The sequence below is a fragment of the Triticum dicoccoides genome, chromosome 4A (genome assembly GCF_002162155.2).
Source record: "Triticum dicoccoides isolate Atlit2015 ecotype Zavitan chromosome 4A, WEW_v2.0, whole genome shotgun sequence".
NCBI classification, from domain to species: Eukaryota; Viridiplantae; Streptophyta; class Magnoliopsida; order Poales; family Poaceae; genus Triticum; species Triticum dicoccoides.
The window spans coordinates 622,073,275-622,095,807 of record NC_041386.1 but is presented as its reverse complement, the minus strand read 5'-3'; the positions used below and the strand labels follow the sequence as shown (position 1 = coordinate 622,095,807).

The following is a 22,533-nucleotide window of genomic DNA, read 5'->3' as shown; positions in this document are numbered from 1 at the left end:
AGAGAGAGAGAGAGAGAGAGAGAGAGAGAGAGTGAAAAAACTTGTCGTTTTATGCTTTCAAAGACGGCCACAACCAACACGTATGGTGCATTAACGTGACAAAATATTTGCCTTACCACAAAATAGACAGAAAATATTGAAACACAATGTATCTACTGGCTGCTAACATGGTGATATAGGAAAATTCTATTTCAACTATCCTAATCTTTAATCTTAAAAAAACTATTGATTCTTTACCAAACAGAGATTTATTTCTTGTTTATTTTATAAATGATGAGCAAATTTTATATTCAAAACGTATAACAGTTGTCTTGCACATGTTCTACACCTAAAATTATAAACATATTATTTGTGGAAAATTTACTTTCATGGCGTGAAAAATTATATAATAATCTGACCATATTTGCTAATTTGCCAAGTGTGGAGTAGATCTAGTACTAAAAGGTGGCGCCAACCATATTTGCTAATTTGCCAAGTGTGGAGTAGATCTAGTACTAAAATTTACTTTCATGGCATTGTTATGTATGCAATGGTAGGTAGGATCGACCATGGATTTATGGATGCATATGGAGCTTGCAGACTGACCGAAGAGCTTGTTGGTGCCGACGCCCATTTGGTCAAGGTTGTAGGTGAGGTTGGGGTTGTCATGGGCCTCCAAGCGGGAGAGCTCGATGAGCCCAACAACTGCGGCTAGCGAGGAACGGATGTCATGGCTGGCACGGGCAAAGGCATTGCTCTTGTTCATGCTCTTGCGCTCCGCCTGCCGGAGCGCCTCCTTTTGCCTCACCAGGTCAGCCTCCAGCACTGCCTCCCGCGCTCCGGCCCGCCACATCGCCCGCGCCATGAGAAAGCACACTACTGTCGCGATCGCCACAACCGTGCACACGATGCACACGGCGACCACCTTCATCTCCCAGACCTCGGCCGCCTCGCTTCACCCGCTGAGCACCAGCCGGACTCCTTAGGGAGCAACAAGAAATATGAATGTAAATATTTGTCAGTGAGCCGCTGTTGCGCTGGAAGCCGTTCGGATTACAAGGAAACAAAATTTTCATGGAGAGCCTAATCTTTGAATCTGCGACGATATCTCACGATTGGAACAGAAAAATCACTTTGATCTATCCCGTTAATTTGGAAACTCTCGAGTTTTTAAGTACCCTTTCCATTTTGAGAAGTTGATGAAATTTTCTGTGAAGATACCGCAGATACTTGGCACCTTAATATACGTGCTATCTTGTGGTGCCATGACTTAAGTAAGCTTAGTTTTGGTAGAGTGTTGTGTTGGAAGAAAGAAAAAGGGGTGCACTTAAATCTTAAACGCCAAGTTTTTCTTAAACTGCAAGTCAATTTTAACTGAAACTATACCAGAATATTGCATCAATCATTCATGATTTACTGATTTGTTTTTCAAAATTTGGTATACTACATCATGAACGAAACATAGTTCACCAATATGCTGAGTCTGAAACGAACGCACGTAGTTCATGAATGAACAGGCCCGTACCAGGCACATGTGCAGCGTGTGCGCCTGCACAGGGCCCCAAAGTCAGCGGAGGCCCCAAATCAGCGAGAGTATTAGTTAATTGCTGGGGTTAGTAGGAGGTAGGTACACTTATTACCATGGACGGTTGAATAATCAAAGCAGGAACGTACCAGCCTCTGCTCACGCATGGCAACCCGGCGCTTAATTAACTCAGCCAGTACTACTACATGGGAACCTGCGTGAAGAAATTATCCAGCCTCTCCTCAACGCATGGCTCCTTTTTCCATTAAAAAAATGAGGTTCTCACGCATGGCTCTCTTCTACTCTTCTGCTTCTTAACACAGCAGGTACAATACCCCTTCCTACTCCTCATCAATCTTCACTCCTTGATCCTTAGTTTACTCTTAATTCCTAAATCCTCAGCAACATTATTTCCTTGCTAAGGTTCCACTCTGAATCCCCCATCTTTTTTTTTCCGCATTTACCCCAAGATAATCCATTGCGATGAACTTCCAATAGGTAATGTTCCACTCCCAATCCCCATCTGCTAACGAAACTACCGTGTGGACGACAATAGCCGGACGAACTGCGCAGTGATGGAGTATTCAACGGTGTTGTTCACTTTGAATCGACACATGGACGGGTTGATGTGCTTCATCGTGCGGAAATCGTCCACAACCGTCGTGTGTGTAGCAGCACTCTGCTAATTCTGTGCTATTTCCACAAATAACCCATTGCGATGAACATTGAATAGGTAATGTTTCACTCTTAATCCCCTTTTTTTATTTGTGTTCTATTCTTCTCAGATCTCAATTTGGTAGGGTTGCATATCAGTGTTTCTCTCGACCACTTAGCTGCCTGTTGCCAGCGCTGCAACTTATGTGCATCAGCATCAATTGGAGCCTGACTGCAATTGAAGGCTAAGGTAGCTTCAATCCTTTTTATCTGTATATGTCCAATTTTAAACATTGGATGTTTGTTTCTTAGTTTTACCTTCTTCAGTGTCTTCAGAAGAATTAGGAACTACAAGTCATGATGTAAAAAAAGGGACTATGAGTCATGACATGGAAAAGTTAAGAAAAGGAAAAAATGCCAAGGGCCCGTAATTTGATTTCGCACCGGGCCTCCCTTTTCTCAGGTACGGCCCTGTGAATGAAACACGGTCCATATAGTTCACGGCAATGTAAAGCTTGTGTTAACATGCACCCTAAGTGCCTGCATGCATGGGAGGAGACGTACGTACGTACCTGCTCTGTGACGACGAACTTGCGGTCAGGGTCTTATATTTCCACCAAGGAGTCAAGCCTGTTCATCACGCACGTACCCGGCCTGCAATCAAGAAGGAAGAAATCACAAGCGTAGACATGCCAAGCAGGGACGGCCGGGGCAGCTAGGGAGGCCACCTCCCAGCTGCGTCGATCGGCCCGGGGGACGGCCGGCCATTTACCGGTACCTAGCGGAGGAAGAGCAGGAGGCATGGGCGAGGTGTTGGGGCCGGCCGGGGGACGGCGGCGGGGAGCTATGGTGGAGACCTAGATGGCGGCGGCGGATCCCTCCCCTGGCCCTGGGTAGGGCGATCGATCGACGTGCGAACAGTTAATCTCACGCAGCCATGTTTTGTGGGTCCGGTCTCCCACGGGAAGATCGAACTTGCCCCAAAATCTGTCCCCGCAGCCGGAGGGCCTTCCAATCTCCTCCTTCATTGCAATTGCAAGATCTTTGTCCCAGATTTATCTCTCCCTGCAGGACCTTCCAATCTTCCAAAACTTGCCACCAGACTACCACAGAGCTCGCCCCTTCGAGGAGGCAAGGAGGCAGTGGTCAGTATGCTAGTATTACGTACCGGGTTGCATTATCAAGTGATTCTAGTTTCTACGGAACTACTCCTAAATTACTGGACAGTGGTAGTAGCCAGTAAGAGCATCTCTAGCCGACCCCTTATAAGGCGAGCCCTTATAAGGGTTTTATAGTTCACATTTTCCCTTTTATAAAGGGTGAATTTGACTGCAACAGAAAAAAAATCATAGTTGAAACTGTAAAGTTTGAAAAAAAAAGGTTTGGCGCGAAAGATGAACAAGAAACAGTAGTAGATAGAAGTTCATCATCGATACGTATACGAGGTCATCGATTTACATTGTGCAGATTCATCGCAGCGTCGGGACCCTAACCTACTGCCCAAAATGGGGCTCACTGGAGCCCTCTGGGTGCAGCAGCGATGCTGCAGCCTGGTGGCGATCACTCGTCGTCGTCGTCGTCGTCAGAGGTGACGATGTACATGGAGTCTTGCGCGTCGGCTTCACGGCGCCACGCCTCCATCTTCTCGTCGAACTCCCGTGCCTTGGCGAGGCCCTACTCGTACAACAGCTGGTTGATCTCCTCGTCCCGGCGACGGTGCTGCACCACCTTGTCCTCCTCCCGCTCCTTTGCCTTGGGTTCCCTCTTCACCACGTGGAGCTTGTCCGTCTCCCTCTTGACCACGCGGAGCGGCGGGAGCTCCTCTGCCTCCCTCTTGATCGGCGGCAGCGACGTGCGCGAGCTACCCGCGCTAGAAGAGCTGCCCGCACCGAAGAGCCGAGCCTGCCGCCGGTTGTATTCCTTTGTCTTGCGGCGGGGGAGGGATGCTGGCGGCTCAAGGCTGTGGTTGGTGTACTGGCGGGCGGAGCGCTTCCGCGCCGCGTCGACGGCGATGCACCGCTTGCGCTCCTCGTCGTCGTGACAGCTGGCTGAGCGGCCGGCGCTCCACATCCTGCGCCACATGAGGCGGAGCGGTGGTGGATCGGTCGGTGGGGCGGTGGGTTTAGGTCACCAACTGCGAGAAATCAAAGGGGGAAATAGGGAATAGCGGCGGGGGGCGCGGGGGGGGGGGGATAGGTTTCGACCCATATCGCGGAAGTGGACCCGAATATATACTATGTGGTTTTTTTTCCGGGCCACTGTAAACTTTTTACCAGCCAGGGTGACTATACAGGGTCTAGTCTGGCCCAAAAAAGGGTCAAACCCATATAGTTGCCGGAATTATACGCTGGGCGGTTATAAAGGGTTTGCTAGAGATGCTCTTACACGAGTGGACATGTGTACCGAATTTCCAAAATTTGTGTGTTAATGAGGGTACACGACATCTCCTATTTGGGAAGAACAACTAATTGAAGGGTACCCCTTGCGGGAGCCCTCAGGGTCACTTTTACTTGGCTGAGAGCGTGCCACTTCCGCTGCTCGGCGCTCTCTCGGGACTTGGATTCTTATTTTTTTGAACGTGTTTTCGGGTTTAGATGATTTTTTTTATTTTTTCCGGCTTTTCAATTTTTGCCAGGTTTTTTCTATGTTTAAAAAAACATTTTTACGCATGAAAACATGGTTTTTTTTTGCTTCCGCGAGAGGCACATATTTACCTCTCGTGTAGGCACAGTTGTGCCTTTCGGGAAGAAACATGTTTTCATTTTTCTCTTCCACGAGAGGTACAAATTACTGCTTGCGAAGGGACAAATTTGCGTCTTGAGGGGAATGTGCCTCTTCAACAAAAAACATGTTTCTTTTTTTTTTCCTTCGATGAGAGGCATATATTTACTTCTAGTGTACCTCTAAAAAACACATTTTTTCTTTCGTGAGGCACAGATTTGTTTCTCGTTGAGGAACAAATTTGCTTTCACGAGCTCTTCGAAAAAGGAAAAGAATGATAAAAAAACCATGCTTCTAGCTTGATTTTTTTCGTTTAGTTCTTTCATGAAAATAAAGGTACATCAACACATATCAACATGGAATTTAATTTCAAAATCTCGACATGAGAATCCAACGGTGCAAACGCTTCAGGATTTAGACATGCGACTTAAAAGGTAAAATGTTCTCAATAAACAAATATAAGAAAAAAACCCTGACAAGTGGTGCATATATAGTGCACCATTTGTCGCAACATGGTATGATGAGAGTGACCTTTGCAAGGGTACTTTAACTAGTGATTCTCTATTTGGTGAGCAGGTTGCGTGCGAGCGACCTGACGCACACACTCCAGCGCGGTTGATCCTAGGTTAATAGATTAGTCACAAAAAATCATATAAAATAGCATATTAATACATATAAAACATCCAAAACAGAGAATATAATAGCATGGAACAATCAAAAATTATATATACGTTGAAGACGTATCATCCACCTCGACCGCTACCCGCTGTATCTTGGTATGTCTTCCTCCTCTCGCTGCTCGCATCTCACATGTCGGCCGAACGTCAACCCAACCACGTCCGGCCGTCGACCTGGCTCAGCCCTTATTGAGCAGCTTGTCAGCGAGCCTCCGCCGATAACCAAGTGTGACCATTGCCAGTGGCCGGTCGTGCGTCTCGTTTCAAGCACGTCGAAACATCCTGGATGGGGTTTCTTCAAGTGTAGAAAGGATAGAATGAGTGCCATTTCGTACAGTTGTTTTTTGAATTCATCGCAGAGTGAAACTAGGTGAAGAGTGTACGTTTGGGTTTAAGATTTGTCCACAAAAGAGTGTACTTCTATCTTCCCAATGCACTTCAAAGTATTTTCTCTCGTCACACGATAATCAAGACCAATAGTATTCTATACATAGTCTTCTTAATTTCTACATGCACTTAGCTCATTGGGGGTTGTGTAATTAAATAGGAGAGATGATGTCTTGCATCTTCCCAATACATTTTTTACTTCACTTCATATTTTATTCTAAAAAATTTAGATGTACAATTTTCACCGGACGGAGGGAGTAGGTGGATGCAAATTTTGGTATTTGTAAGAAAAGTACATGATCTATTGATGACCGGAAATTTGCTAGATGTTGGTGCATTAGTTGCTAGAGAGGATACAATGTCCAAGTTTGAAGAAAAAGAGAAGAAATAAGTGTGCAACCTTGAGAAGTCGATAGAGAAAAGAAGAATGTAGCCAACGAAGATTGGAGAAAGGACCGATTGAATTAATAGGAGCAGTTAAGGAAGTGGTGCTTCTGTTGAATTATGTATTTTTTTTAGTTTTCTTTGGATCGGGTTATTAGCGAAGAATTGGTGAAGTATGGAGTAGTGAAGTTTAACTTGATGGCCCAAAAAACGGACGAACTTGTGTTAAATATTTTTTCCTACCTAATTACTTAGACTAGCTATAGTGGGAATAACTTCAGCAGTAACATCGAGTCCAACTCAGCAAATTTGCTTATGTGGCAATGAGTTAATGAGGAGAGGAGTTGTAGTAACTTAGCTAATTACTGTAATATCACATGTTCCAATGCAATATGAGTCTATAACATAATAAATGAAGTTTTGCATGTTACTACACTTATATTACTACAGTATGAAGGTAATAACATAGTCTAGGGATATGTGTATGTTACTAGTGTATGTTACTTTCCATTGTGGCTAGTCTTAACAGTGCAGCTGCGCGATTTGGTTGTTACAAGCGCACGCACTATCCGACAAGTCACACACATCACATGCCTCCGAAAAGATCCAGCACACCGGTCCATCCCGTTTGTTGTCGCTCTCTCCCGAAAAAAAAAGCCTTATCCTTATCCCTTTCCTCGTCTCAGCAGTCAGCACGGAGGTGGAGAAGAAGCACGGGAACAGGCCGGCGCGATGCCTGAGAGGTCGATGTGGAGGCGGCGGATCGGAGGAGCCCGGCGAGAAGGTCCGCCAGGGAACGGGAGCAGCAGCGCCTCCCAGTTTCTCTAAACGGAGATGGAGCGGTGCGGCCGCCGACGTCGTCGAGCCCGAGCCGTCGAGGTACCTGCTCCTCTCGCGCCGGGGGCCAGCACTTGGAGGGGATCATCATGAGCACCAGCGCCGGCGCGAGAGGCAGGAACAGGCAAGTGTCGGTCCGTCATGCGCACGCACCTGCTGCGGCTGGTCAGCCCGACTCAGCCGGCCGTCCTCCGGAGGCAGCGACCACCGCAGCTGCCGTGACTTCAAGCCCCACCCGTCTAGGCTGGGCCGCCTCGCCGTGACCGCGTGATGCCGGTCGGCCGGCCGGCCGGCCGTAGCACACCTTCTCTACTTCGCAGCTCACTAGTCAGTAGTCACTAGCGGCGAACGGTGCACCTCTATTTTGCGCACCCTGGTATTAGCTCCGAGCCTACGATATCTTCTTTTGTTTGCATGGATTTGGGCCTGCCAGCCTGGTCTGATCGCTCGAGCTCCCTCTCTCGATCTATCGCATGGGCCGTGTCGAACGCTGTCCAGATTAGGCTCTATGCCCGATCAGTTACCTCCTCGCTTCGTTTCCAATCTTCCCATGTCCCTCGACTCGATCAGATCTTCTTGGCGGCGGCGCAATCGCAACGACAGGGCAGGCGGCAGCGCCATGAATTCAATCAAAATTCAGCAACCGCCGGGCCAGCAAGGGCCAAAACGCCACCAAGTAAAGCAGAAGGCAGACGCTATGATCAGGAGCTTTAATTTAGGCATCCCCGGCCGGTCAATGGCCATCAGGTGCGCAAGCCAAAGCAAATTTAGGCTACATTCCATGTTCAGTAATTTAGTGAGTGTAGGGTACATGTGCACCAGTTCTTCGGTTAATTCATAGGACCTCTGTAACTTAGTCTTATAAAACATTATAGAGGAAGTAGATCTTTATATGTCAATTGCTCTCGGGTTGAATTGTTTGAGAAAGATAGTTGCCCTTGTTTTTATGGATATCGTACAGAATAACACATAACCAAAGTCATAGTATAATTTAAGTGGGAGAGTATGCTTTCGTTGCAAGAAACTTTTAGATTTTAGAGGCCCATTTGCATTTTGCACCGGGCCCCCGAATTTCTGAAGACGGCCCTGCTTTGGAATCAATGCTTTGTTAGTAGTACTGTGATGAACTGATCATGGTGTTGATAATTACTACTCCTTGTATGAATATGTACACATGTTCCTCGTAGTTTCTAGAGGAATGAAACAGAGTGCTAGTAGTTTGTGTGTTATCTTTTTTTATTGAAGTTTGTGTGTTATCTAACTTGATGTATTTACTTTTGTGCTGATCTGTGAATTTACTGACAAGAATGGTACAAAATTGGTTGAAATCAGCATCTCCAATTTGAAATTGGTTGAAACGGAGTGCTAGTAGTTTGTGTGTGTGTTTTTTTCTCCTCTGCTACTGCCTAGTTGCCCAAGGAAAATACTAGAGTTGTTCAGAAAACTGCACAGAGTTGCCCGCTAATCACATCTCATCAGGCTCACAGGCACCCGCAAAACTCTGGCTACGTTGGGTCACCTTAATTGTGTGTGTTTTCTACTATACACTACCTAGTTGTCCGAGGAAAACAATAGAGTTGTTTAAAAAACCCACATAGTTGCTTGCCAAATGACATCATCAAGATCGCATGCACTTGCAAAACTGGGAGGAAGTTGCTCCTCTTTAAATAGTAGGAAATAATTTTTATATATTTTCTTTGTGTTTTTGTTTTGGAACCAAAATAGTTCCTAAACATGTGTGGACAATGTTTTATCGTTTTTCCATTGTTTTGATATTACATGGGGGCAAGTTTAGCACTAAAGGAGGAAATTTTCATTATGAAGGTGCATACACTATGTATTATGCATACACGGTCCAATAATGACATATTCATATTTTTCAAAAGTAGGTAAAATATGTTTTCTCATATGTGTTCCATGGTTTTGAAGTTGCCTATACCATAATATGTGGACCAATTAGGATTAAAGTTAGAAAAATAAATAAGGTAGGCAAATTCGCTTCTTTTAAAGTAACTTGTTAGTAATGATAGGAACTAATTAGCGGCAATGAGCAACTTTGAAAATCACATTTCATAAGCAACTTTCCTTCTACGAGAGGCAACTCCCACACCCTTGATTCGGTCGTTGGTGTCGCATGCGCTACACGACAAGACCATTCCGTCTCCGATTTGGTCATTCGTGGCAAACGCGCTACACGGTAAGACCAACCCACCCGACTTCCCTAAGCTAGATTCACTTGATGTGGACGAGCCAATATCAAATGTTGTCCCTCTGGTTGCCTAATATATGCACAGAAGTTGCACAACCCAAGTCCAAAGTTGCTTTATGACGCTTCTTTTAGTTATTCTTGCCGGTTTTTGAACTAAGTTAGTACTAATAGTACATTTTAGTACTTGTTTTTTTGTCTTTCAACGATATATTTTTTGTGCATACATATGAAGATATTTTTCTGGGCATAATTTTGTGTATTTTCTTGGTCCAGTCTTGTTCGTTTTGTATGTAATTTTTTTGCTTGATGAAAACACACAATGAGTTGCCTCGTAAATGCACTAGAGTTGCACAAAAACATTCCAACAATTGTTGAATATTTATATGCAACTTTAGTGCATATCAATCACAAACTTGTTGTCCTTTTTTACCTCCAATAGGCTCAGTTTAGTGCCCGTAGTATTTTATATGTGGCTACTTTATTTTGATACCAAGTCAGACTTTGACTACACATGAGTTGCCTGATAATGCACTGTAGTTGCATAAAAATACCCAAAAGGTTTTGACTTTTTAATGTGCAACTCCAGTGCATATCAATCATAATGTTGTCGTCCTTTTTACCCCCATTAGGCTATGTTGGGTGAACTTACTCTTTTATATATGTGACCGTTTTATCTAGATACCAAGTCAGACTGGGATTACACACGAGTAGTCTGATGAACGCACTGGAGTTGCATAAAAACACCCAAAAGTTGACCACAATCAATCATACAGTTGCCTAAAACCATATATCCAGTTGCCCAATCCTCGTGAACAGAAACATTACCAAGATCATAGTTTGGCTAATATGTAAAGGTTCTAGATACCTTTCAAGTTCATGTCATAGAGATGCGTCAAGAATTCATCTCCTTGATATGATTGTAAATACTTGGCGAATAATCATAGAGGGGGAGCAGGGTGGAGTTGGTCATGGGGACGTAACTAAAATTATGAAGTGTTTTTAGGGGATTAAATTTATCTGTGAACCCTCCAAAAATGAACATGTCTATGTTCTTTATCCCTTTTTCAGGTGTCATAGTTGCCCACAATCAACCATACAATTGCCTAAAATTAAGTATCCAGTTGCCCACAATCAACAAATAGTTTGCCTAAAATCATGTATCTAGTTGCTCAATCCTCATGAACAGAAACATTTTCCCTAGATCATTATTTCGTAAATATCTAAAGGTTTTAGATGCCTGTAATTAAGTTTGTGTCATAGAGGTGGAGTCGAGATTTTCCTCTCCTGGGGTTGGAACCCCTTGGTGTGACCGTAGAGGGGAGCGGGTGGAACTGGTCAGGTTTCCTACCTAGAGATATGAGGCACATGACAATGTATGTGTGTGTGTGTGCACCCACGCGTTTGTGTGTTTTCTCGTTTGCTACTGCCTAGTTGCCCAAGAAAAAACTATGGAGTTGTTCAGGCTTGGACTACACCCGTGTTGCCTGGTGAACTTCGCAATGTATTGTAGGAAATTGAAATAGTAATTGCAAGCAACTAATATAAGCATCACTGGTAGGCAACTTTATAGTATTGTAGGCAACTTAGAAAAGCAATGATAAGCAACTTCACAATATATATAGGCAACTGATCAACAATGGTAGGCAACTAATTACGAATAGCAGGCAACTAGGCATCAATGATAGGAGATTCCATAGTATTTATAGATAACTAAGCAGCTACGATAGGCAAGTTGGGATAATGTTACCAAATTAGCAGGTGCACATAGTGCAATGAAGTTGCTTGCATGTAGGACTAGCCTTCGTGTGATTTTTCTCATTTTTTTACACAAACCAACCTAATAGGTAGTCCCACTAGGCAAAATAGATGGAGTTGCTTCCCTATAGTGCTACTTAGAGGTGAAACTAATCATTGATGGTCATGGTAACTAATTTAGAAGGACTCCTGAGTCATAGGTAATCATATGAGACAATAAAAAGGAGTTGCTTTTCTATAGCACTAAAGTTGCCTATGTAGCACACAAAGTTGCTCGAAAAAAAAGTTCGTCGAAACCTAGTCATATGGGATCTAGTTTTGAAGAACCCGTCGCGAGAAACCCAACGGCGAAAACGAATTTGAATTTTGACATTCTAATGAAAAGTTACAACTTTTTAAAGTTTTTGATCCCTAATAAATGCAGGTGAGATAGATAGTGTGGGCGTGATCGTGCACGGGTGGGTGGGTTACCTTTTTGGGTTGTCCTTGTAAAGTGAAAAAGTTATTTGCCAGAAGTAGATGATTCTCATTGATTGAGCACTATATATACAGGGAGCGGTTACAATTCTGTGAGAACATTTCTAACCGCAACATGCGGTTGCCAATGCTTGAGACAAAACAGCAACTGCACATAGCAGTTGTTAAGATGAGAGAGGAAGTACAACTGCTCATAGCAGTTAGAGAGTACAAGGTCGGTTCCTGTGTCGGTTCCTTAATTAGCATTTGTTAATTAGTAAATTAACAAATACTCTAACTCTATTCCTAACACTCCCCTTGGATCACACATCTTCTAGAAGAATCCATCATCTAGTGCTTCGTGTATATTTCATCATCTAGTGCTTCTTGTATAATCGTCATCCAGCTTGAGAATCATTTTAGCAATTTAAGAACCTCCCCCAAAAACCCTGTGGGAAAAATATGAGGAGTAATAGATACACCATTGAAAACTCCTTTTAAAACACTGTGGGAAAAATATAAGGAGAAAACGATATGGTATAATTTATATTGCCTCATTAAAAACCTTTTATGAGAAAAACGATGTAAAAACTCATAAGGAAAAGAGTACAATAATTATTATCTGATGATAACTAATGGGTCATAATTCTAGGAGTTTTCTCCCCCTGAAATTTGCAAATCCCGAAAGCGTCTCATACCAATCCCATGAATACATTTCTGGAATGTTGAATTTGGTAAAGACTTTGTGAACAAATCTGCTAGATTGTCACATGATTTAGTTTGCAAAATATCAATTTCTCCATCTTTCTGTAATGAATGTGGAAAGAACAATTTAGGAGAAATATGTTTTGTGATATTACTTTTAATATAACCCATTTGCATTTGAGCAATGCAAGCTGCATTATCTTCATAAATAATAGTTGGTGATCCTAATGAACCAATACCACACGAAGTTTGAATGTGGTTAATCATCCTGCGAAGCCATACACATTCCTTTGATGCTTCAAATAATGCAATTATTTCAGAATGATTAGTGGAAGTTGCTACGAGAGTCTGTTTTTGTGACTTCCATGAAAAAGTAGTTCCACCATATAAGAATACGAAACCTGTCTGTGACCTAGCGTTGTGAGGATCAGATAGATAGCCAGCGTCAGTATATCCTACCATAGTCATATCTTGGTTTTTCTGATAGAATAAGCCAAGATATTTTGTGCCATGTAAATATCTAAAGATATTCTTTACTCCTGTCCAATGACGTTTTGTTGGAGCAGCGCTATGTCTAGCTAGTAAATCTACCGCAAATGCAATATCAGGCCTGGTGCAATTTGCAAGGTACATTAGCGCACCAATAGCACTGAGATACGGGAACTCAGGTCCTAATATCTCTTCATCATCATCCCGAGGTCTAAAAGGATCTTTATTCATATCAAGGGATCTGACAACCATGGGTGTTTTGGTTGGATATGATTTATCCATATTGAATTTTTCCAAAACCTTTTGAATATAAGCAGGTTGGTATACTAAAATTCCCAAGGGAAGATGCTCAAGCTGTATGCCTAAGCAAAATTTGGTCTTTCCCAAATCTTTCATCTCAAATTCCGTCATTAAATGATTGCGTGATTCTTCTATATCATGTGTACTCCCAATGATATTGAGATCATCAACGTACACTGAGATGATGCAAAATCCATTTGAAGATTTCTTTATAAATACACAAGGGCAATCATCATTATTTGAGTATCCTTTCTGAATAAGAAACTCACTCAGTCGGTTATACCACATTCTACCTGACTGTTTTAAGCCATAGAGTGACTTTCGTAATTTTACACAATATGCGTTGCGATTTACTTTTGGATTCGGCATTTTAAGTCCTTCGGGAACTTTCATATATATGTCCGATTTGAGTGACCCATACAAGTATGCTGTCACTACGTCCATTAACTGCATAGATAAATTCATTTGTACTGCCAAAGATATTAAATATCGAAATGTTATTCCATTCATGACAGGAGAGTATGTATCATCATAATCGATGCCAGGTCTCTGCGTGAACCCTTGTGCTACAAGCCTCGCTTTGTATCTCACCACCTCGTGGTTTTCATTCCTTTTTCGAACAAAAACCCATTTTGCTCCCACAGGGAAGACATTCTGAGGAGTAGGTATTACTGAGGAAAATACCTCTCTTTTGTTGAGCGGGCGCAGTTCTGCCTCAATTGCTTCCTTCCATTTAGGACAATCAGGACGCTTGAGGCAATCCCTGACGGTCTTTGGTTCTGGATCCAGTTGAAGGGTTTCAGCAATTTCAGAGGCAAAATATATGTCGACAATTGTAGTCTCTCTGTTGTATGATTCTCCTGATTCTATATAGTTTATGGAAATTTCTTTTATACCTTCAGACTCTATGTGATTTCCCACAACAATAGAGTCATGGTGTTCCGATGTCCCAACTATTATATTTGTATGCACATTTATGCTGGGTTCTAGATGTTGAGCATTTGATTGGTGTCCTTCAACTTGAGGTTGAATTGCATTTACTGGTAGAGGATTTGATTTCCTATGTTTTCGCGGAGGCTTCTGAGAAGCTCTATTCCGGCTAACCAGATTTCTCCCCCTCTTACTCTCATTTGGGGTTTGAGTGGTTTTACTTGGTACCTCCACTCGTTCTGGTGCATTAACAGCGGGAATATGTGATTTAATGACACCTTTATGGTCAGTAAATGCATCTGGCAGATTATTTGCAATGTGTTGCAAATCTATAATCCTCTGAACTTCAGTTTCACATTCTTTAGTACGTGGATCTAAGGACTGGATGCCGGTTACATTCCAATCTATTTCCTGGCATTCTTTGTGGTTTGATTCTTCCCCTAATGCCGGGAAATGGTCCTCATCAAAAATAGAATCAGCGTATCGAGCAGTAAACAGGTCCCCTGTAAGAGGTTCAAGATATTTTATAATTGACGGAGAATTATAACCCACATAGATCCCAAGTTGTCTGTGGGGGCCCATGGTTGTACGCTGGGTGGTGATATCGGTACGTATACTGCGCAACCGAATTTTCGCAGATGGGAAATACTTGGCTGAGTGCCATGAACTAGTTGCAGCGGGGAGGTTGTGTGATATGCAGTTGGTCTGATTTGTATCAGGTCTGCGGCGTGTAATACCGCATGTGCCCAACAAGATGTTGGCAAATTACAATTCTGTAATAATGGTCAAGCAATTAATTTTACTCTTTTGATGAGAGATTCAGCCAATCCATTTTGAGTATGAACATAAGGCACATAATGTTCTAAATTAATGCCCATAGCCATGCAATAGTCATTAAATGCGCGTGAAGAAAGTTCAGCAGCATTATCCATTCGAATTGTTTTTATCTTATTTTTGGGATGGTTTGCTCTTAATTTGATAATGTGAGCAATTAACTTGGCAAAGGCATGATTACGTGTGGATAATAGACACACATGTGACCATCTAGTAGATGCATCTATGAGTACCATGAAATACCTAAAGGGTCCTGATAGTGGTTGAGTTGGACCACATATATCTCCTTGAATGCGTTCAAGGAAATTTAATGACTCATTTTTTACTTTAAGATAAGATGGTTTTATAATTAATTTCCCAGTTGCACATGCGGTGCACACAAAATCTGATGATTTGGGGAATCTTTTAGTTGGAAGGCTGTGACCAATAGAATTGTCAATAATTTTTCTCATCATCCCTATGCCAGGATGACCTAGGCAATCATGCCAAGTCTTGAATTTATCAAGGTCTTGAAAAATTATTTTGGACGCAACATGTGGTACGGGTTTTATATAACTGTAATATAATCCAGATGAAAGTGAGGGGAATTTCTCAAGAATTTGTTTGTCAGACCCATTGCTCTTTGTTAAAAGCAAATATTCAGTATTATTTTCAGAGATAGTTTCCACATGGAAATTATTTGATCGAATGTCTTTGAAACTTAGAAGGGTGCGAGTAGATTCAGGATACAAGAGTGCATCCTCAATTACAATGGTAGTACCCATAGGCAGAACGAGTGTGGCTCATCCTAAGCCAATAATTGACGCATCGCGACCGGCAATGGTCATAATATTCCCTTATCTCTTAGTTAGAGTTTGGAAATATTTTATTTCCCTTAATATTGTGTTAGTGGTACAACTGTCCACCAAACATAGTTCTTCTTCCATTGGATTATCTTCCCGTAAAATCTATATAGAGTAAGAGAATATTTTAGGATGAAATTTTATTCATTACTCACATATAAATACATACAAAGTATTCATATTACGGTTACACATATAAATATGACATTATGTCTGAATTACATAATATGATTGGTGATGAAGCTATGTACCTAGGGTAGGGTCATGGACCTGTCCTAACTGCCCTACCCAAGGACATCTCTAGAAGAAATCACCTTTCAATCGACTTGGAGGTGTTCCACACGACAGACTCGGAGACACTCGACCAAGAAGCAATCACTCGACCAAGATCCAACCACTCGACGGCCAGGAGACCTAAAGTCACTCCGCACGCTAACGGTCGGTCATTAAGTAGCTTTTATGGTCATCATAGCACTTTATTACTAGCGTTACCAGCAATGCCCTGCCTTAATGTACATTGAACCCTTTGTAACGTGGGCTGGCCGGGGTCCTGGCGCACTCTATATAAGCCACCCCCCTCCTCCGAGACAAGGGTTCGCACCTGTGTAATTCATACTCACATAATCCAGTCGACCAGCTCCGGGCTCCGAGACGTAGGGCTATTACTTCCTCCGAGAAGGGTCTGAACTCGTAAACCTTGCGTGCTTACAGCTTCTCCATAGCTAAGATCTTGCCTCTCCATACTTACCCCCCTACACTACTGTCATACTTAGAACCACGACAGTTGGCGCCCACCGTGGGGCAGGTGTTTTAGCGTTTGTTGGAGGAGTTGCGACCTTTTCCGACCCGAATCATCATGGTTTTCGGCGGAGTTTCGGTGGAGGGCCGCGAGATCTGTCTCGGCGCGCTCGCGTTCATCGTCGACGACTCTGCTTGGCTCCAGGAGGCTCCGCTCGACGTGCACGCACTCCCTGTTCGCAGGGCAACACACTTTAGCGCGTGGGTCCGCGGCGTTCTCCTGCGGCAACCGTCGACCCCCTACCGGTCGGCTCCTGTGTTGTCCTCCCTCCCCGTTTCCCGCCGGCGCAAGCGCTCCGGTCGGTCGAGACTTCAGCGGTGGGTGAGACACGCGGTGGCACGTCAGTCGGCCACCCCTCAAGTCGCGGCAATCAAGCCCAATGAATCCCTCTATGGCCTGTTCGACTGGCTCCGCAGAGACCGCATCCGAGTGCGACAGCAGCGATCCGGTGGCGGAGGTTCTGATGGTCGATGGACCGCCCAGTCCTCCCGGTTTTCCCCGCACCGGCGGAGGCGCGGGTAGAGGCGACCCATCGCGTCTCCATGAGGAGTATCTTCCCGAGCTTCTCACGTCGCTGTAGAGAGAAGAACTTCGCCGCCGGAATGTGGATGCACTGGACACTCCTATCGTTGGAGAAACCCCCGAGGCTCGCGCCTTGGAGGACGCGCGCCTGGCAAACTTGGCCGAGCGCACTCGACTGGAGAATCTCCAGCGAGCACTCAATGAGCGTGCGCGACAACGGGTTCCCGAATCCAGTCGACGTCAGCTCTTCCCGCCCCCGCAGGTATATGGAACTCCGATTCAGAATTTAGCAGCTGCGGACCGTATAGCGGAGTCGATTCAGCCTTCCCAGTCGGAGGCTGGCAGAGGCTTGCTGCAGATCAGAGCGTTACTCCGGGCAGTAGGAGATCAGAATTCCGCTGTTTCTCAGTCGCGGAACAGGATTCACAGTAGATCCGTTGTCGCGGACACAGTCCAGTCGGCTCACAGCCCGAGATCGCCCCTGAGGCGTGAGGGACATGGAGACCGACGTGACCAGTATGGGAACCATGAGCAGTATGATCACCGAGTCGATCGTGACGGTCGACGTCGAGTGCCCACGCCTTCCCCGAGGAGCGGGTCGTATGTTCCTCGCCAGCAGGATGACATGCGCCCTCATAGTGGTGGGCGAAGGATTCCAGTCGACCCCAGAGGGCCAGGCTTTGACGCGAGATCCATTCTCGTCCAAGGTTTGGTCGACAGGAACAGGGCTCACCGAGAAGGTCACAACAGACATGCACCTACCAGCAGCAGAGTACATGTTTCGGGGCCAGATTGCTTTAGTAGAGCCATCAGGGCCGCTGTGATTCCTCCCAACTTCAGGTTAGCGACTGGAGTCAGTAAGTTCACTGGTGAGTCCAATCCCGATACTTGGCTTGAGGACTACCGAGTGGCCGTCCAGATTGGCAGCGACAATGATGAAGTGGCCATGAAGCACCTGCCTCTCATGTTGGAGGGCTCGGCCAGAGCGTGGCTGAACCAGTTAACACCTAGCAGCATTTACACTTGGGAAGATCTCTCCCGAGTGTTCGTCACCACATTTGAAGGCACATGCAAGCGACCGGCAAGGCTGACGGAACTGCGGTCTTGCGTGTAGAAGCCGAATGAAACTTTGAGGGATTACATCCAGAGGTGGATCACGTTACATCACTCGGTGGAGAATGTGCCTGACCACCAAGCAGTTTGTGCCTTCAAGGAAGGCGTCAAGTACAGAGAACTGAATTTGAAATTCGGTCGAACCGGAGATATGTCCCTGAATCAGATGATGGAGATTGCCACCAAGTACGCTAATGGTGAAGATGAGGATCGACTCAGGAGTGGCAAACTCAAGTCAGTCGCTCAAGAAACCGGAGGAAATTCCAATCGGAAACAGAAGCGGAAAGCCGAGCCAGCGGCTCCCGGGGAAGCCTTGGCTTTAACCCAAGGAAAGTTTAAAGGGAAACCTAAAGGACCTTGGAACCCCAAAAAGGTTAAAGACCAGGACGGAAATGATGTGTTGGACTTAACATGTCTCGTCCACACAAAGAAAGATGAAGAGGGTAATTTCATTTACCCGAAACATACCACTCGACAGTGTCGACTCTTGATCCAACAGTTCCAGGGAAAGCAGCCCAAAGGTAAGGAAAAGGAGTCGGACAAGGTCGAGGACAAAGAAGACAGTGACGACGGATACCCTCAGGTCAATTTCACTCTGATGATTTTTGCCGATATTGAAAACAAAAGTCGATTGAAAGTTATTAACCGAGAAGTGAATATGGTCGCTCCGGTGACACCTAGTTACCTGAACTGGTCTTAGACTGCCATAACATTCGACCAGTCCGACCACCCAACGCACATCGCCACCCCTGGGAGGCAAGCTTTGGTGGTCGACCCAGTTGTTGAAGGCACTCGACTGACCAAAGTCCTGATGGATGGTGGCAGTGGTTTGAACATATTGTATGCTGAGACGTTGAAAGACATGGGCATTCCGATGTCCAGACTCAGTGCCAGCAACATGAGTTTCCATGGGGTCATTCCTGGGAAGAAGGCTGAATCACTCGGCCAGATTGCTCTTGATGTGGTTTTCGGTGATTCCAAGAATTACCGCAAAGAGAAGTTGACATTTGAAGTTGTAGACTTCCAGAGTGCCTACCACGCTATTTTGGGCAGGCCGGCTTATGCACGCTTCATGGCCCGACCGTGTTATGTGTATCTCAAATTGAAGATTCCTGGCCCCAAAGGTGTGATCACTATTACGGGCAATCGGAAGAAAGCGGAAGAATGTTTTCAGAAAGGTTCGAAGATCGCCGATGGTCATATGGCAGTGGTGGAGTTGCAGGAATACCAGAAGACTGCAGACCCGAGTGATTTGTTGCGAGCCAAGAAGCCCGCTACAGAGTCAGCTTTTTAGTCGACTGACGATACGAAGACAGCTCACATCCACCCGACCGACCCCAGCGCTGCTCCAACTCATATCTCGACAACACTCGACTCCAAATAGGAAGAAGCGCTCATCTAGTTCCTCCGTGAGAACTGGGACATTTTTGCATGAAAGCCCTCTGACATGCCGGGTGTTCCCAGGTAGCTGGCTGAGCACCGCCTAAGAGTCGACTCAAAAGTAAAACCTGTCAAGGAACATCTCCGACGGTCCGCCGTCCAGAAGAGAAAGGCCATTGGCGAAGAGGTAGCTCGGCTCTTAGCGGCGGAGTTCATCCGAGAAATCTACCACTCCGAGTGGCTCGCCAATGTTGTCATGGTCCCCAAGAAGGACAAGTCACTTCGCATGTGCATCGACTTTAAACATATCAATCGGGCCTGCCCGAAAGATCATTTTCCTCTCCCCCGCATCGACCAGATAGTCGACTCGACTGCGGGTACCATCAGATCCGTCTGTATGGGCTTGAAGAGATCAAAACAGCTTTCATCACTCCATTCGGGTGCTTCTGTTATGTTACCATGCCATTCGGCCTCAAGAATGCCGGAGCCACATTCATGAGGATGATTCAGAAGTGTTTGCTCACCCAAATCAGTCGGAATGTGGAGGCGTACATGGATGATATTGTGGTCAAGTCATGGAAGGGTTCCGACCCGCTGACTGACCTTGCTGAAACCTTTGCCAACCTCAGAAGGTTTGATCTCAAGCTTAATCCATCAAAATGCACATTCGGGGTTCCTGGCGGAAAGTTACTCGGTTTTCTCGTTTCTGAACGGGGAATCGACACCAATCCAGAAAAAGTCGGTATACTCCGAATGAAAAGTCCTGTGCGAGTGCATGATGTTCAGAAGCTTACTGGTTGCTTGGCCGCCCTAAGTCGATTCATATCTCGTCTCGGTGAAAAGGCATTGCCTCTTTACCGATTGATGAAGAAGTCTGACAAGTTCGAGTGGACTCCTGAAGCTGACGCAGCGTTCGCAGAGCTCAAAGCTCTACTCTCCACCCAGCCGGTGCTTGCTGCCCCAATCAGCAAGGAGCCTTTGCTGCTCTACATTGCAGCCACAGGACAAGTCATCAGTACGGTACTTACGGTCGAGCGGGAAGAAGAAGGGAAAACCTTCAAAGTTCAGCGTCCAGCATATTATATTTCTAAAGTCTTGACCCCATCGAAGCAAAGATATCCTCATTATCAGAAGCTTGTATATGGGGTTTATATGACCACAAAGAAAGTTGCCCACTACTCTGATCATTCCATTACAGTCATCAGTGACGCTCCGTTGTCAGAGATCTTGCATAACAGGGACGCAACTGGTCGAGTGGCAAAATGGGCGATTGAACTCCTTCCTCTAGATATCAAGTTTGAGGCAAAGAAAGCTATCAAGTTCCAAGCAATCGCGGATTTCGTCACCGAGTGGATTGAACAGCAACTGCCGACTCAGGTTCTCTCGGAGCATTGGACCATGTTCTTCGACTATTCCAAGATGCTAAATGGTTCCGGCGCCGGAGTAGTGTTGGTCTCCCCCAGAGGAGATAAACTCAGATACGTTCTTCAAATCCACTTTGATTCCTCTAACAACGAGGCAGAATACGAAGCACTTTTATATGGGTTGCGCATGGCCATTTCACTCGGCGTCCGTCGCCTCATGGTCTATGGCGACTCAGATTTGGTGGTTAATCAAGTGATGAAGGAATGGGACGTCAGAAGTCCATCCATGACTGGTTATTGCAATGCAGTGAGAAAGCTGGAGAAGAAATTCGAGGGGTTAGAGCTTCATCACATACCCCGACTGAAAAATCAAGCAGCTGATGATCTGGCAAAAATAGGTTCCAAAAGAGAAGCCATTCCCAGCAATGTGTTTTTGGAACACATCCACACACCATCAGTCCAGGAGGATCCCTTCACTAAAGAGGCCCCGCAGCCAAAAAGCACCACGGATCCGACTAAAGTTGAAGTTCCAGCTGTGGTCGACCTGATCATGGAAGTCTTGGTTATCACTCCCGTCTGGACAGAACCGTACATCGCGTACATCCTAAGGAAAGAACTCCCAGAAGATGAAGAAGAGGCTCGACAGATCGTCCGTCGATCCAAGGCCTTTATAGTCATAAAGGGACAGTTATATAGAGAAAGCGCGACTGGGGTCGGCCAGAAGTGTATTACACCAGAAGAAGGACAGATGATCCTTAATGATATCCACTCGGGGACCTGTGGTCATCATGCGTCCTCTCGGACCATTGTGGCTAAAGCATACCGAGCGGGGTTCTACTGGCCAAGAGCCAATGAGATGGCAAAAGAGATAGTCGACAAATGTGAAGGATGTCAGTATTACTCCAATATGCCGCACAAGCCCGCGTCAGCCCTGAAAACCATTCCACTCGTCTGGCCCTTCGCTGTTTGGGGGCTGGACATGGTTGGACCACTGAGAACAGGCAGGAGTGGCTTCACTCATGTGCTAGTAGCAGTCGACAAGTTCACCAAATGGATTGAAGCCAAGCCTATCAAGAATCTCGATGCTTGCACCGCTATCAGTTTCATCAGAGAGTTGATATTCAGATATGGAGTTCCGCACAACATCATCACGGATAATGGGTCAAACTTTGATTCCGACAAATTCAGGGCCTTTTGCGCCTCTCAGGGCACTCGGGTCGACTATGCTTCGGTCGCTCACCCCCAGTCGAATGGGAAAGCAGAAAGGGCAAATGGCCTAATTCTCAAAGGACTGAAACCTCTATTGATGCGCGATCTCAAGCACGCAGCAGGTGCATGGGTCGACGAGCTTCCATTAGTCCTTTGGGGATTGAGGACAACCCCGAATCGATCGACCGGAAGAACCCCATTCTTTCTGGTCTACGGAGCCGAGGCAGTCTTACCGAGTGACCTGCTTCACAACGCTCCCCGAGTCAAGCTCTACTCTGAAGATGAAGCAGAACAAGCCCGGTAGGAAGCGATCGACCTCCTAGAAGAAGAAAGAGAAATGGCCTTGATTCGATCGACCATCTATCAGCAAGACTTGTGTTGATTCCATGCCAGAAACGTGAAGAGCCGAGCCTTCCAAGAAGGAGACTTAGTCCTCCAAGTGGATCAGCAGAAACCACACAA

General features: G+C 45.3%; 1 pseudogene; it reads right to left on the bottom strand.

Moving 5' to 3' along the window:
* Positions 1–1,671, bottom strand: part of LOC119283866 — a 4,358-nt pseudogene extending 2,687 nt beyond the window's left edge.
* Between the last annotated feature and the right edge of the window lie 20,862 nt (positions 1,672–22,533).